Here is a 15,739-nt window from a genome sequence, read left to right as displayed (position 1 = left end):
GCAGGTCCCCGGTGTAGGGCAGACCCCTTTGCTCCTTTGGGGTCTGACTTGGCCTGAGCCTCCTCAAACTGAGCTGTCTCTCCATGGGTCCCAACTCCCAGGCCCGGGGCCCCTCCTGGAAGACCAGATATGGGATTCCTGCGTCAGGCGTTACAAAAGGGACATCTGATCTCCAGAGCCACCTACAGCTGAGATCTCCGCATCTCGAACCCTAATGTAATGCAACCCCAACCTGCACACGGATCTCGTGGGCTGTGAGCCCTGAGCCGCTCTGCCCAGCTTCAGAAGGAACGAAGCTGAACAGGATCTTATGTGACCTTTCCTGGGACCCCGAATTGTGGCAGAGGGTCCCAGAGGTTTGAAGACGGGGGCAGGAGGCGCCTCCTGGATGGGGCGACGTGGCTGCGGGAAGCGCAGATGGGCTGTGGGCAGGTTCCTCTCCTGCCCCTGGACATCCCGCCCGCGGTCACGGCCAAGGCTTTGGAAACCAAGACCATCCCTGGGCAAAGCTCCTCCTTGTGCAAATCACCCAGACACCCAGGAACCTGAATCCCCACTCCCCGCACGTGTGTGCATGAGCACACACACGCACGCACACATACACACCACGAACACGCATGCACATGTGCTCACTCATGCACAGAGACACACGCATGCACACACACACACACCACCACCACATGGCCTCCACGTGGCAACACGCAGAGCTCCCCCCTTGGGCTGTGCTGGTGGCCTAGGGCCGTCTTCACAAAGTACCAAAGAGGGCGGCGTCACAGGGCAGAAACGCATCCTGTCACGGTCCTGGAGACGGGGCCAGGCCGGCTCCGAGCCTCAAGGCGAGGGCCCTTCCCGGCCACGCTCGGCTTCTGGTGGTCACGGTGTCCCTGGGCTGCGGCTGCATCTCTCCAACCTCATGTCGCCCTCTCCTCTATGAGTCTGTCTCGTCTAAGGACGTCATCATGGAACTAAGGCACCAGCCAGTCCAGGATGGTCTCATTGGAAGCTCCTTAACTGAATTACGCTCGGAAAAGACCTTTTCCCGAGCTGTGTTCTCTCGTCCCAGAACATGCTGGGCCACCTGTGCTGCACAGCAACACGTCACAGCATGGAGCCAGACCGGGGGACAGGGTGACGTCCCACAGTCCACAGCTCACTCAGGACTACCCAAAGCAGCTGCCCACCCACTGCCCAGCAGAGGTGGGCACCTGGGCCCCGACACTGGACATACGGTGGCCGCCAACCTCGACAAGGAGACCTCCTCCAAGGCGACCTCACGGAAGGCGGCCCCAGGGCCAGCCAAGGTGTCCTCCAAGCCCAGAAGTGCCAGGGACCAGGGCCCACCCTGCTCCAGGCAGCCATCAGCACTGCCCCTCAGGGCACGGGGAGGGCGGCCTCTGCCCGCCAAGCAGCCCCAGCTCCAGCTGGGGAATGCCTGCCTGGTCCCCTCAACGTCCCCGCTGCCAGATTCACGAGAGCCTGGAATCCGGCCGCGCCCCGCCTTGACCGTCGGTGACCCCCTGTGCAGGGTCTCCTGCTTCTGAAACAACAGCCCCTTGGGCCACCCTCACCCCTGCCCCGGGATCTGGGGTCCTGTTCACTTTCTTAGAAAGCGGCGGACGTGGCCGTCACCAATGTTCCCCACTCCCTGCCAGGGCCCTGTGGGCAGGACGACGCGGGCGGAGCTGACCCCTCGTGGGCCTCCTCCCCCCGGGGAGGGTGGGGTGGCTCAATCTCAGGGGTCTCGGGTGGCCTTCCCTACCCTGGCCCCGAGCTGGCCCCGAGCTGGCCCTGTGCTGCCCGGGGAGCCCGAGCGCCACTCCCGCAGAGCCAAGGCCAGAAAGGAGTCGGCTCTGGGCTGCTCCTCAAGCATGTTCTGGGGCCTCCTTCAAGCCGGGAAACGAGGTCCACCGTCTTGGGGTCCCAGCGTGCAGAGGTGAGACCTGTCTGGATGGGGGCCCTGCGGCTTGGGAGTCACAGAGGCCCGGGAACGCGGAGTCACATTTTGTCCCGCCATCTCTGCCTCGGCTGTAGCACAACCTCCTTCCACGCACCAGCCCCTCGTGTCCAACAAGCTCTGGAGAAAATGTTTTGATGAGCTATGAGTGTTAACACTCAGTGCAATAAATACGACGCACTCACCTATTACATGGGGAAGAAATAGGTACTTTAGGATCGTAAAAACGTAGCTTTTCCAGAAAACCATCAGTACGAGACATAAGCAGCGAACAAAGGTGCACCCAGTCCGCCGAGCGGCTCGGCTTGTTTGCATAAGTGCAGGCAACCGAGAAACACCTGCTTGCCTTTCAAAATCAGTCTTCTCTGTTGTGTGTGAGAGCTACAGTTGGAGAGTTGTTGGGTTTTTTTAATACCCTACTCGTGCAGTGGTGACCAAACAGTGAGAAGATGCAAAGCTTTGTCGTCGTTAAGAATCTAGAGCTCCCACTGAAGCAAAGGAAGAAAACGCACAAGGAAGGCCACCAAGTGAGGGCAGCCTCGGGGGTCCTCAGAGCGGAGGCCCCACACGGCGCGGCCAGAAGTGAGTGTGGACACAGCCCTCTGCTCTCCCCCCGCCCCAGGGACCCTCTCTAATCGTCGGGTGGGCACTGCCACCCCACCCCCTCCCAGGAAGCGACGCCCTAGACAGCATGGTGGGAACACGCTCAGCAGTTAAAAGCTAAAGGGTTCCCCTGCCCCGACCGGAGGGGCCACATCGAGCCCCCCACCCCAGCACCGAGGACCAGCGGCGCCCACTTGGCAGCTGTAGATGCTGAGGTGCAGCCTAAGCCCCTCTTTTCTTATGCAGAAAATGAGGGCGGGGGCCCCACCCTCCGGGGGACCAAATGAAGTGACGGCAGCGAGAGCGAGTGCCCAGAGCCCAGGACACGGCCTGGCTCCAACGGCGGCCGCACGGCTGCAGTTCCGGGGGCCCGCGGCTGAGAGAGCACACTCATCGGAAGAGGCCTCAGACACGGGCCCAGGGCGCTCCCGTCGGCAATGACACCCGCAGCTGAGCCCCCTGCGGACGCCCAGCTTGGATGGCCCAAATCCACGGAGACGGGGAGAACCAGAGAGGCGGGTACCAACGGCCACAGCGGATGGACAAGCAGGACCAGCGAGGCAGATCCCAGAACCCACTCCTCAGCCAGGAGCCAGTGCGGGAAGCGAGCTAGTCCACCCCAGCCCCGCCGCCCAGAGGGCGCAGCCGCAGGTGCTGGGGGGGGTGGGCACCAAAGGGAGAAGCCCGCAGCCCACACGCCCGCCTCCGCCCCCGCAGACTAGAGGGTTTACTCCCCAGAGGGAGCAGATCCAGGTCTCCTGGGGCTGAGGACGGCGAGGGGAGAGGGTGGTGGGAACAGCAGCTCCCTCTGCAGAGATCGGCAGCCTCTCCCCAGCAGGCTCAAGAGCCCTGGGGCCATACAGACCCCTCCAGCCTGAAGCCTGGACACCTTGGCCTGGGAGGAAAGGCCTGGAGCGACAGCATGGGGTCCCCAGCACAACGCTGGCACAACACCCTGCCCACAATGACGGAAAAGCACCCCTACCCGGAATGCCAGGTGAAACACAGCAAGCCCAGGGACACTTGAACGTCAGATAAACGACAAATAATTGTTTAGCATGAGTATATCCCATACAATACTGGGGACATACTTATACTAAAATATTATCCTGTGTTTATCTGAAATCCACATTGAACTGGCTTCCTTACTTTTATTTGCTAAATCTGGCAACTTTACCTACTCTCCTAAACACACACACACACACACACACACACACACGGCTTATAAATGATTTTTTCGTATCTCCATCTTGGATTTAACAGTCAAAGATCAACAAACTCCGGAGAAAGTTCTCTGAAGACGTGGGAAGGAAGGATACGTCTTAGAAGGAAGAAAAGGCTGGACGCTACACTGAGGAAAGCAGAGATGCTGGCATGAAAGGCTCAGCAGATGGGCAGCACCAGCAGGATAGGAGACCCTCCCAGAGAGGCAGCGTGTGACAGCGCAGAGCACGGGGGACAAAGGGACAGGCCCAGAAGTTTCCAGAGAGAACACAAGGCTCTGATTGTGTTGAAAGGATCAACCACAATCTTGGAGGCAGGAAGAAAGGGTGCAGTGCCACCAAAATTCTGAGGGAAATTATTTCCAGCCTAGAGTTATCAGCCCAGCCATCAAACTATGCACAATAAAGACACGCTCAGAATCGCCAGATCTCCCCAGGTCAATATGTACACGCCTGCCCTTACGTGCTCCTAGAGGAGGAGCTCCCGTCAAGGCTGAGCAGTGATGAACTCATCGAGCGTCCCTGAGGACGCGGGTTTGATCCCTGGCCTCGCTCAGTGGGTTAAGGATCGGGCGTGGCTGTGACTGTGGTGTAGGCTGGCAGCTGCAGCTCCGATTAGACCCCGAGCCTGGGAACCTCCATATGCCGCAGGTGTAGCCCTAAAAAAGACCAAAAAAGAAAAAAGAAGAAAAGAGTTCCTGGAGGAGAGCTCCACCAAAGACCCAGGAGAAAAGCAGCCAAGAGGAGACAGAGGGCACATGGGCCAGGACGAGGCCCAGGGAGGCCGGGCGGGTGCGGGGAGACCGCTGCCCACAGCTGATTCCACCAGAGCAGAGCCCACGGCTCCAGGAGAGCCTTTTCCACGACGACGAAACTGAGCAATGGTGTTTTTACAACTCAGGGAGACTTTGAGAGTGTACCATGGTTAAAAAATTAAAAACAAAATTAATAAAAATTTAAAAGCAATCAATAACCCCAGAGAAAACTAAGGGAAAGTCATCTTGTTCCACGAGGCTTAGCGGTGAAGAGAAACAGACCACTCGTCTTAGCGAAATTATGCCACAACCACTTAGAAAGATGAGGAAACGGGGGTGGGGGCGTGGTGCACTTTGTGGGGGGTGTGCGTGTTTGTGGTGTACTTTGTGTGTGTGAGTGTGTGTGGTGTGGGAGTGAGAGGTGTGGGGGGGTTTGCAGTGAGCGGGGTGTGTATGGTGTGTGTGGTGTACTTTGTGCATGTGTGCATGTGGGTGTGAGGTGGGGGTGTGGTGTGTGTGGGTGTGCGGTGGAGGTGTGCATGGTGTGTGTGTGTGTGTGTGTGTGTGTGTGTGTGTGTGCTGGGGACAGGATGTAGTGAGAGCCTCAAAGAGACCTGGAACACTACGTGGCAGGAAGATCTGACAGCTCGAGAAGCAGCCACGTCAGCGCGTGCCTGCGTGGCGTCGGGTGGAGGCCGCGGGACAGGCTGCAAGAGCGCGCTCGCCCCAGACGGAGGGACGGAAAGAGGGCAGAGGAAGGGCTGTGTCGACTCCAGCGTCTCTGCACGTGCACCTGATGGAAAGAACAACAAACTCAGAACCTTTAAGGAAACAAAGGTCGGCATAGATTTTTGGCTGCGCCCCCAGCATGTGCAAGGTCCCAGGCCAGGGGTCGAACCTGCACCATAGCACAACCCAAGCTGCTAAAGGGACAACAGCAGAACCACCAGGGAGCTCCAGATTTAAAGTTTTTTAATCTGGGAAAGGATCACGCTAAAGCCACAGTAGAGACTGAAAAATTTCAGCAAAGGTCGGGGAGGCGGGGGTGGGTTGTGTGGGGGGACCACCAGCCCGGATCCTCCTGCCACTCGCACCCGGCCAGGGCCGCGCTGATCCTGAAACCACATCCATTCCAGGTCAAAACAACCCGTGTGCTCAGTGCAGTCAGCCTCAAGCCATGGCCCTTCCTTCCTCAGCCCTTCTGACTAACCTGCCTCCGCCCAGTTCTAGGATCCCCCCCGCCCAATTAGTTTCCTCCTTCTGCTGTAGCAAATCACCGTGAATTCAGTGGCTTCATGACAAGACACACTGATCATCTTACAGTCTGGAGCTCAGGAACGCAGCCTCAGCCTCACGGGGCTAAACTGGCGAGTGGGCAGGGCTGCGCCCCTGCGGAGGCTGCAGGAGAACCCGGCCCCTCGCCTGTCCCCACTCCCAGGGCCTCCTGACTACAGGGCAGCACAGGGCGCCCTCCCCACCCCATGGTCTTGACCTCACCACATGGGCAGAGCCCTCTCGCCGCCTGAGGCCACCCTCCCGGGCCCCAGGGGTCAGGCTAGGGGGTTAGGCTCTTGTTCAGCCCACGGCAGCCTGGCAGTCGTGGATCTGGCCATCTAAGCGAGAGGCCACAGAGGCCGGAGGACAAGGTCATGAGCCGGGGAGAGCAGGCACCTCCTAGAAGCTGGAAAGGCGGGAACATGCGCCTTCCCCTCAGAGCACCCAGAATGGTTCATCTTGGACCTCGGACTCCAGAAGCGCAAAGAGAATCTGTGTGTGTTGTTTTGAGCCACCATGTGTGTGGTGCTGTGTGTATTGTGTCCAGGTCTTACTTTATCCCGGAGGCCAAGTGATGACACGAGAGGCTTCTGCCTTCAGAAGAAGGTTTTAACCCTCCCAGTTCCCCGGGAGACGGGGGCACAGGGCACACGGTGCCGGCCACGCTCGGGGGTGCGGAAGCAGACAGACTGGGGAGCTGGCATGTGCCTCTGCGACCATGGGGGCGGGAGAGACCAGGGGAGGCGTCCCCTCCCTGAGGGTCAGTGGTCAGGGAATTAACTCGACCCTTGGGAGCCTGAGAAAACCAGTCTGCAGTGAAGACGTGAGCCACTTGGGTCTTTAGTCTGGGCTGGTGATTCAGCAGATGACCGAGGGGTTGGGGTTGACAGGTGTTCGAGAGCCAATACCGACTCGGCTGGGACTGACAATTAGTACAACGGGTCCAGCGCCCAGGACCCCGAGGCACCCCTCCTGGAAGCAGCCTTCCCGCAGTTAACGTGGACACTGAGAACAGAGCAGAAGCAGGAGAGAGGCTACAGGTGCCTGTGCAGGGGTGTGAGTCCCAAGTCCCTCGAGACCAGAAGCCACCCCCATGGGCACCACGAGGCAGGGCACGTCCGGCCCCTGAGACCACCAGGGAGTCCAGGCATCTTGGACCTGAGACCACATGCTTGAGACTGGCTCCTGGGAGCCACGGTCTCCCAGCCTGGACAGGGCACCACCACACAGGAGGGCAGAGGTGACAGGCCAACCTGCTGGGTGACACCTGGGTGACAGGGGCCTCGGATTCTTGCTGCCAGAAGTGAACCCTGGAAAAGCAAACCCCAAAGAGAACCGCTCTGGAAAGGTCTGAGGTTGGGCTCTCCCAGTGGGCGACAGGGAGCTGGAGCATCTGGGATATTCTGGGGCTTTTCACACATCTCAGCCAGCGACCGGCTGCCCCAGAGAGAATTACGACTTGTGAGTTTGGAGAGCACGAAGTGGCTGGCTTCCCCGCCCCGCAGAGACGGTTGGGGCGGGACGTTCAGGATGCATTTCACCTGCGAGGACCGGGGTGATTTAGAAGGTAAAACATTGGCCTTCGTGTCGGATTTCCACACCTTCCCTCCCCGCCCCGCACGGCTCAGCCCGCAGGCCCGACGACAGCCGGCTTCGGGCTCACGTCCACAGGTTAGAGCCCTGCGCGGCCTCGGGCCCCTCCCCGGACTGGATCCCCAGCCGGGCCACCCGGCTGCCTGCGGTCTTGAAGCCGGCGGGGCCCCGGCATACAACGCTCCATTGTACACCCGCCCGGCTGGCCGGGGGCCAGCTCGCCCCGCTGTGACCCGTTCTTTAAATCCTGCCGTTTCTGTGTTGGTTTGGTAGCTCGGCGTTGACGGGGTACTCTATTTCACCTCCGCATCGAGTCTGAACGAACCGAAGGGAAATCACAAATATAAACCAATGCCAGGCCGGGCTCGAGGCTCGGGAACAGGTGTTTCCTATCTGAAATCCCGCCTCTGCGTTGGCTCCCTGCGCTGCGTCCCCTGGGGCTGGGGGTGCCCCCAGGCGTTTTCTTTTAAACAGCCTTGTCCAGAACGAGCGGTCCTCACCCAGCCGGACGCCCCTGGAGGCAGCTCTCTCTTGGGTCTTTTAAATACAGCCCCCCATTCCCTCCCCCGTTAGCAGGAGGGCTCACGGCCCCACAAATTGCCTGACCCCCAGGGTTAACTATTTGCCAGAGTCACGTCCTTCCAGCTTCCAATGCGTGACAAGCAAGAGAAAGGAGACTCCCGCGGACAAGGCAAGAGAGTCACGCCAAACCTCACCCCGCCTTCCCTTCGGAATTGCACTCCACGCTTTGGCAAAAGTGATTTTTTAAAAAGAGGTAGTGATGGAGTTCCCTTGTGGTGCAGCGAGCTAAGGATCTGGTGTGGTCACTGGAGCAGCTCAGGTCGCTGCTTCAGCACAGGTTCAATCCCTAGCCCAGGAATTTCCATACACCAAGGGTGTGGCCAAAAAAAAGGAGGTAATGAAAGAGCAGACGAGCAGGACAAAACAAAAACAAGAGCAGGTCCAGCCAGGCGTCTCAGAGAAAGCTTTTGCTCAGGTGCCCTGTGAGCAGGGACGGCCGCTGGCGGGCAGTGGGACAGGGTGTCAGTCCCACGGCCTGAGTCCTTCTGGGTTTTGTCCCTCCTCAGCCACTGGGCGGCCTCCCTGGGCCTGTGACTTTGCAGTCACCCGGCACCCTAGGCTCCGAAGGGGCCCCCGTGCAAGGTGGTCACAGCTTTGCCATCAGTCCTGTGGTTCTCCGTCAGCTCCTCTGAACTTGAGGTTGGTGAGGGCCGAGCAGCGGGACAAAGGAGCTTGCTGGCCCAGCCCAGCCACCAGCTGGGGGCGGGGGGGTGGGGTGGGGCAGGTGCCAAGTCACGGGTGGGCCTGGGCTCCTGGGAGGGTCTGCACTTGCAGTAAAAAACACCGTGACAGGTCAAGAGGGAAACCACAGGAAAAGCTTTTTTCCTGCCTGCTGACCGAGGGGCCTGTGTTTCCACTCAGCACGGGGCCTGCAAAGCTCAGCACCCGGCGTCCACCCGGTAGAGGCCGACGCAGTGCACCTCTGCTGGGGGCAGCTGTCAGGGCCAGAAAAGGCCCTGCTGCCGGCCACCTCGTGGAGGGAGGGAGCCAGCCAAGGACACTCGGGGAAAGGGAACCAAGCCCCCCCCAAGCTGACTCCCCCGTCCAGGTGATGCTGAACGCGCCAGCCAAAACGTCCTTCCCTGTCTTGTCCTGCCCGCGGGACTGCGGAGGATCGGAGAGGAGGGGGACTGAACTGGGCAGGATCCCGCGGGGCCCCCGGGTACAACGCCCCTCCGCGTCCCCCATTTCTTATTTGTAGAAAAAGGCTATAATCTCCCAGACCTTCCCAAGTTCCAAAGCGCAGACTCAGCAGACACTAGCCGGGCAGTGAGGGATGCAGAGCTACGGAGAAGCGGTTCAGCAAGAAAGCGGCAGCCCAGACAGTAAGCAGAGGCCGAGCTCCTCCTCGAGCGACCGCCTGACAACCCCACGCCCACCTGGGCGACGCTCTGCGGAAACAAACACCTTGCCCGGCGGAGGATGCGGACTGCATGCTGACCCCGAGCACGGAGACCCCAGACTCATCTCCTTCCCCAGACACGGCCTTGTTACCCCACCACCACCCAATCAGAAGAGAGCCCAGCAAGCCTCACCTCAAACGCTGCTGCCTTTAAAACCCTCTCTTGAGGAGTTCCCGTCGTGGCACAGTGGTTAACGAATCCAACTAGGAACCATAAGGTTGCGGGTTCGATCCCTGGCCTTGCTCAGTGGGTTAAGGATCCGGCATTGCCATGAGCTGTGGTGTAGGTCGCAGAGGCAGCTCAGATCCCGAGTTGCTGTGGCTCTGGTGTAGGCCAGCGGCTACAGCTCCGATTCAACCCTTAGCCTGGGAATCTCCATATGCCGCAGGAGCGGCCCTAGAAATGGCAAAAAGATCAAACAAAACAAAACAAAACAAAAAAACCCTCCCTTGAAAACCATCGGGGGTCTTTTGAGCACCAGCTGCCCATCCTCCCTCCTGGGCGCCTGCAAATAAATGCTGCCCTTCCCTTCACCACGACCAGCACGGCGGGGGGTGCTGGCTCAGTGAAAAAGGGTGCCAGGGACGAAGGTCTGAAGAGGCTTTGCCCACGGGCCGGGCGACAACAAGCACTGCCCTCCCTCCCTGGCCCTCAGAGGTCATGAGCAAGGGCGGACACCTGGCCTGCAGGGCCCCTGAAGAACACAAGCGTGTTACATACATTCTCTTATTTCTTTTTCTTTTTTTGTCTTTTTAGGGGCCGCACCCACGCACGTGGAAGTTCCCAGGTTAGGGGTCAAATTGGAGCCACAGCTGCTGGCCTACAGCATAGCCACAGCCACGCCAGATCCGAGCCACGTCTGTGACCTACACTGCAGCTCACAGCAATGGTGGATCCTGAATCCACAGAGCGAGGCCAGAGGTTAAGCCAGCATCTTCACTTATACTAGTCAGGTTCCTAACCCCTGAGCCGTGACGGGCGTTCCTGGCCTGAGTCTTGCGTTCGCCCTGCAGCTCAACACACTCGGGCTCCACAGACAACCCAGGGCCAGGAGCCGTGCTGACCTCTGCCCCCGCAGCTCTGAGCAGACAGTAAAGGAAGCAGCGAGGGACCTGGCGTCCTGATGGCCCACAGGACTGTCTCCCGGCCGGCAGAGCAGCGGCCTGTCTGCAGAGGGCGACGCTGAGGCCACGTCCGTCCTGGGTGAAGGTGATGTCAGAAGCTGGGTGGCGTCTGTCCTGGGCGTGGGAGGCACCTGCTGCCTTAAATCGCCCTGTCCCCTCATGTTCAAGATAAGGAGGCTGAGGCCTGGGAGGAGAGTGAGGTCCTCCGGGTGGCCCAGCTTGGTTTGTCAGGAGTGGCCTCCGCCTGGGTCCCCAGAACCACGGCCCGGGAGGTTCGCCTGCAGCGAGCAGAGGAGCAAGGCTTAGAGCTAGTGGCTTGGCTGAAAGGGGCAGCTGTGGGGGCCCGGCTGCCAGGGGCACCCCCGCCTCTGCACAGGCCAAGTGTAACCATGCTGCAGGGCTTGGGTTTAACCGGTACCCTCGGCCTGCCAACAGAGCATTCTTCCGGGTAGTTTCAATTCTCCTGGCCCCCAAAACTGCTTAATATGAAATTCTAAATGGGATCGATAGAAAGATATGTTTAAAAGCTTATTTTGCTCTGTCTAGGACTCCAATAAACGCATGCGTCTGTTAAATAAATACAGCCCCGAAACGTTTCATTAAGCAGCAGAGTCCTCTCAACGCCCCCCCCCCCCCCCCCCCCCCCCGTCCGGCCCGGCCCTGTGAAGAGAACAGAATTTAAGAGCAGCGAGAAGGTCCGCTTGGCGGGGCCGCCCCGCCGCCTGTCACAGGGCCCTTTGTAGGGCTGGATGTACCTTGGCTTGGGGCAGAGAAAATGCATTTGCCAAAGGGTTATTATTACCTTAGCAGTGATTCATTTAAGTGGTTTCCCGGGAGTGGTGTTTTGTTATGATTTCTCGGCTCTCAGCTTGGTTCTCTCCCTGCTGTGGGACTGGCCGCATTCCTGCGATACCGGGCTGTTCCCGAAGACGCACAAACAGCCCATTCACCGCGCCCCGGGGCCTCTGAGGGATGCCCCCCCTGCCCCCCAGCGCTGGGCCTCAGCCACAGCCGTGGCCCTGCCAGCCCCAGGGGCGCTGGCCGTGGGGCCCCTGAAGTGGGCCTGGGCTCCAGAACGGGTCACACCCCAGGGAGGACAGCAAGGCCACGCCTTCCTGGTTCCCAAGGCGCGGCGACTGGCGGGGCCGGGGCGCAGCCCTGCGGTCAGGTCCCGTCCACAGCGTCCTGGCCGGGCTGGCCGCCCTTGCTTCGACCCCGACTGTGCCCCAGGAAGAGGAAGCCTGAGAAAGGCAGCGACTTGCAGGTCCAGTTGGCAGGAGCACCAGGCTTTCGAGACCCGGCTCATCAACAAACATACAGTCGTATTTACAGATGAAGGTCACACCGGCGGCCACGGAGCCCACCGAGCGCATCGTGGGTCTGGTTCCGGGTCTCGATGGAAAAGAGCGCGTTGATAAGATGATGGCGCAAAGCAGATGTTCCAACATCCAGCAAGGGCTGGAGCGGGAGGTCCCACGGGAATGGACCGTCTGTCCTGGAAACCAGGCCTTCGGGCCAAAGCCACCTTCAAAACTAACTCCCAACCAGCCCCTTCTCGGCTCCCGGCAGGTGAGGGCAGATCCATGTCCTTCCCACGACGCGCTGACCGGAGCCGCAGAGGAGGCACCAGAACCCTCCTTCGGGGCCCAGGCCTGATGGGAAGGGCCCCCACTCCCCTCCACTCACTTCCCTCACCTCCCCCAGCCCCACTCACCTCCCCTCACCACTCACTTCCCCTCAGCTCCACTCACCCCCACTCACTCCCCCTCACCTCCCCCAGCCCCACTCACCTCCCCTAAGCTCCACTCACCCCTACTCACCTCCCCTCACCTCCACTGAGCTCCACTCACCTCCCATCACCACTCACTTCCCCTCCCCTCCCTTCACCTCTACTCACCTCCAGAGACTCCTTCTCCTGCCCCCCCAAAGAGGAAGATGCTCCCTCCTTTCTTGGGGCCCTGAGCCCTCCCACAAGAGCCCATGTCTCAGCCTCCTGCCCAGCCCCATCTCACCCCCTAGAGCCGCAACATCCAGTGTGGCAGCCACCAGGCCCCCGAGGCCGCTGGGGTGCAGTAAGAGTCAAACAGTCACCAGGTGTCTCAGACTCAGCACAAAAAAGGTTGTGCAGTGTCTCATGGATAATTTATGTGTGGATTACAGATTGAAATAATATCTTAAGAAAAAGTGAGTTAAAATATATTGTTCATATTTGTTTTTTGGTTTGGTTTTTTTTTTTTGCCTTTTCTAGGGCCGCTCCCGCGGTATATGGAGGTTCCCAGGCTAGGGGTCAAATCGGAGCTATAGCTGCCGGCCTACACCAGAGCCACAGCAACGCAGGATCCGAGCCTCGTCTGCGACCTACACCACAGCTCACGGCAATGCCGGATCCTTAACCCACTGAGCAAGGGCAGGGATCGAACCTGCAACCTCATGGTTCCTAGTCGGATTCATTAACCACTGAGCCACGACGGAACTCCAAAATATACTGTTTATATTTGAATGCCACCTGGTTCACTATCCTAATAATGACACAGATGTGACATGAAATCTCAGAGCCACTCTTCTAAAAAATGAAAAGGATTGGGTGGAATTAGCTGGCAGACATGGGGCCCGTGTCACGCGTGTGTGTCCATCTCTGCCTTTGACCATCCATCCAGACTCAGCTCCACCCTCACAGCAGCGGCCTCACCACCAACTCAGGGAGAACACCCTCCTCGGCTGGTGACTTGGTCCACACAGCCGGGGACCCCTTAACTGACCCCAATTCAGCAAGGCGACCGCTGGTCCCCTGGCGGGGACAGTGCTGGCACTTGGCACCTCCCACTGCTCCTCAGGCCCCGCCCCAATTCCCACTCCCGCATCTCCTGCCTCCCACTTTATCAGAAAAACATGAGCAGCCAGCAGCCTGCCCCCGAGTTGCCCTTTGAGTGCCCAGGCCTGGTAGTGTCCCCTGTCCCTTGGAGCAGGGTTCCGGGGCCTTCTCTGACCACACCTGCTAACGGTTCCTCCCTGCATCTCGCTCCAGCTACCTCCTCAGCATCCCCTCACCTGCTCTGTACAGGTGAACTCAGGCATGTCACAGTTTCACTCACTGGCACAGCAAGGCGCGTTTGCACAGGGAAGAGCGCGCTGGAATGAGCAGCGTGAGCTCCGGGGAAGACGGCTGGGGCCCGCCGCGCTTTCCGCCCTGCCCGGTATTCCCGGCCCCTCGGGTCCCCCTGACGGTCCTCACTGATGGGCGGGCCTCCCACGCCACAGGGTCTCTGCACCAGGACCACCCTCGTACGTCGCCGGGAGCCCACCCAGGAAGACGCAGAGACCACTCGAGAGCCCAGGACGCCCGCGTGGGAGGCAGAGAAGGGCTTGGGGACACTCGGTTCTCGGCACACATGTCCCTTCCTCTCCATGGGACGCGGGGGCTGTGAGCGCTCCCGTGCAGGAGCTTCCAAGCCTCCTCCTGCTGCGGGTGGGCCTCAGACGCAGAATCACCAATGGGTCCCCACAGGGTCGGTTTCTGCCCTGGTCCTCGTGCTGAAGCCCCCAGTCTACAGGCCGGCCCAGCTTCTTCCGACGGTCAGGGTCGCCTTCTCCCTGGGGGGCAGCACGCGACGCCCACAAGCACCAGACAGGCCCAGAGGCTCTCCTGCCCGGCCCCGCATCTGCTCCCACCCGCAGCCCCGCCTCAGCTCCTCTGCTCTGCCACTGGCCCCGGAAACCTCTCCTCTCCAGCCCTCCCCCCTCACCCAGCCTGCCTCCAAGGCCTGCTCACTTAACTTCTATGTGGTTCTGGAATCCCATGCCCTGTGCTGCTCAACCCAGACCCTCGCCAGCCCTCTCCGGACCACCAGCCTCTGCCCATATCCCCTCCCTGCCCCACCTCCTCCCCTGCCATCAACAGAGAGACCCACATAAACAGTAAAGGGCCTGGCATCTGGGGGTCACCCCATGCTGTGAGGCCCCTCATTCACCCATGGAGTTAGAGCCCAAACACGCAGTTTGTTTTTGAATAAGAAACAAGTCTCCCAGAGTTCCCACTGTGGCTCAGCGGGTTAAAATCTGACTAATATCCATTAGGATGCAGGTTCGATCCTTGGCCCCACTCAGTGGGATAAGGTTCCGGCATTGCCGTGAGCACAGGTCGCAGACGAGGCTCGTATACCATGTTGCCGTGGCTGTGGTGTAAGCCGGCAGCTGCAGCTTCGATTCGACCCCTAGGCCAGCAACTTCCACAGGCCATAGGTGTGGCCCTAAAAAGAAAGGAGAAATAAGAGAAAGAAAGAAACAATCTCCGGATACTTCAAGGTCAGGAACTATGAAATCAACAAAACTCCGTCATGTCTGCGGCCGTCCTTGCTGAGACCAGATGGCCGCAGAAGTGAGAAACCTACACGCAGAAGGAAAAACACTTTCCTGCAAGTAACGGGCTGGTAAGAGGCCGCCTGGGGCACAGGCCTGGCACCTCCAGTCCAGAGATGTTCCCCTCTGCAGGAACAGACACTGCGGCCCGTGCTCACCCCTGCCTCCCCTGGAGAAGTAGAGAGTAACATGCCGAAAACGAGTTTGGGACGGATCTAAGTGACCAGGGGATATTCCGTGCACAGGAAAGGGTGCTTCTAACTTCGCAGGCTGAGTCCTGGTGAAGAGGACACCATCTGGGCTGCTGCCCCAAGGGAGGGTCCCTCCGATGGAGGGTGGGCCAACGACTGTGTCACGGCGGTGACAACGACTGTGACAACAGCTGTGACAACTGGGAAACAGAAGCTCAGCAAAGGACAGTGACTTGCTCGAGGTGACGGAGAAGAAATCACAACCAGGGCTCAGGGTGGTTCGCTTTCCCCTGGTCGATGGGGTTTTTAGGTAACGTAGGTGCAAAGCAAGATGGGAGAAACTGGCCTTAAAACTGATCTGCTTGGTCCAGCGGGCAGCAAGCGACACGAGGGAGGGGGAGCGGGGTAGGGGTGGGGGACAGCCCTCTTTGCAAGACGCAGCCCGGCCGTGGGGTGTGGATCCTCCCCAGGCACATGCTTTGTCCGTCTGTAAGGAGCAGTGGGTGACAACGGGGGGCAGAACCCACATGCGGCGCAATGGAGACCAGCCTTCCCGGAACAGCTCCGTCCGAGCAGGTGCTCGCCTGGCCCTTTCCCGTCACCAGCTCTGGTCTCCGCCTCCCTGAGCGTCCGGCTATGAGGAGCCTCCCTGTCTGGGTGTTAAGTGGACAATGACACGC

The sequence above is a fragment of the Sus scrofa genome, chromosome 15, assembly GCF_000003025.6.
Source record: "Sus scrofa isolate TJ Tabasco breed Duroc chromosome 15, Sscrofa11.1, whole genome shotgun sequence".
Classification (NCBI taxonomy): domain Eukaryota; kingdom Metazoa; phylum Chordata; class Mammalia; order Artiodactyla; family Suidae; genus Sus; species Sus scrofa.
The sequence above is the reverse complement of the archived record's forward strand: the minus strand, read 5'-3'. Positions refer to the sequence as shown.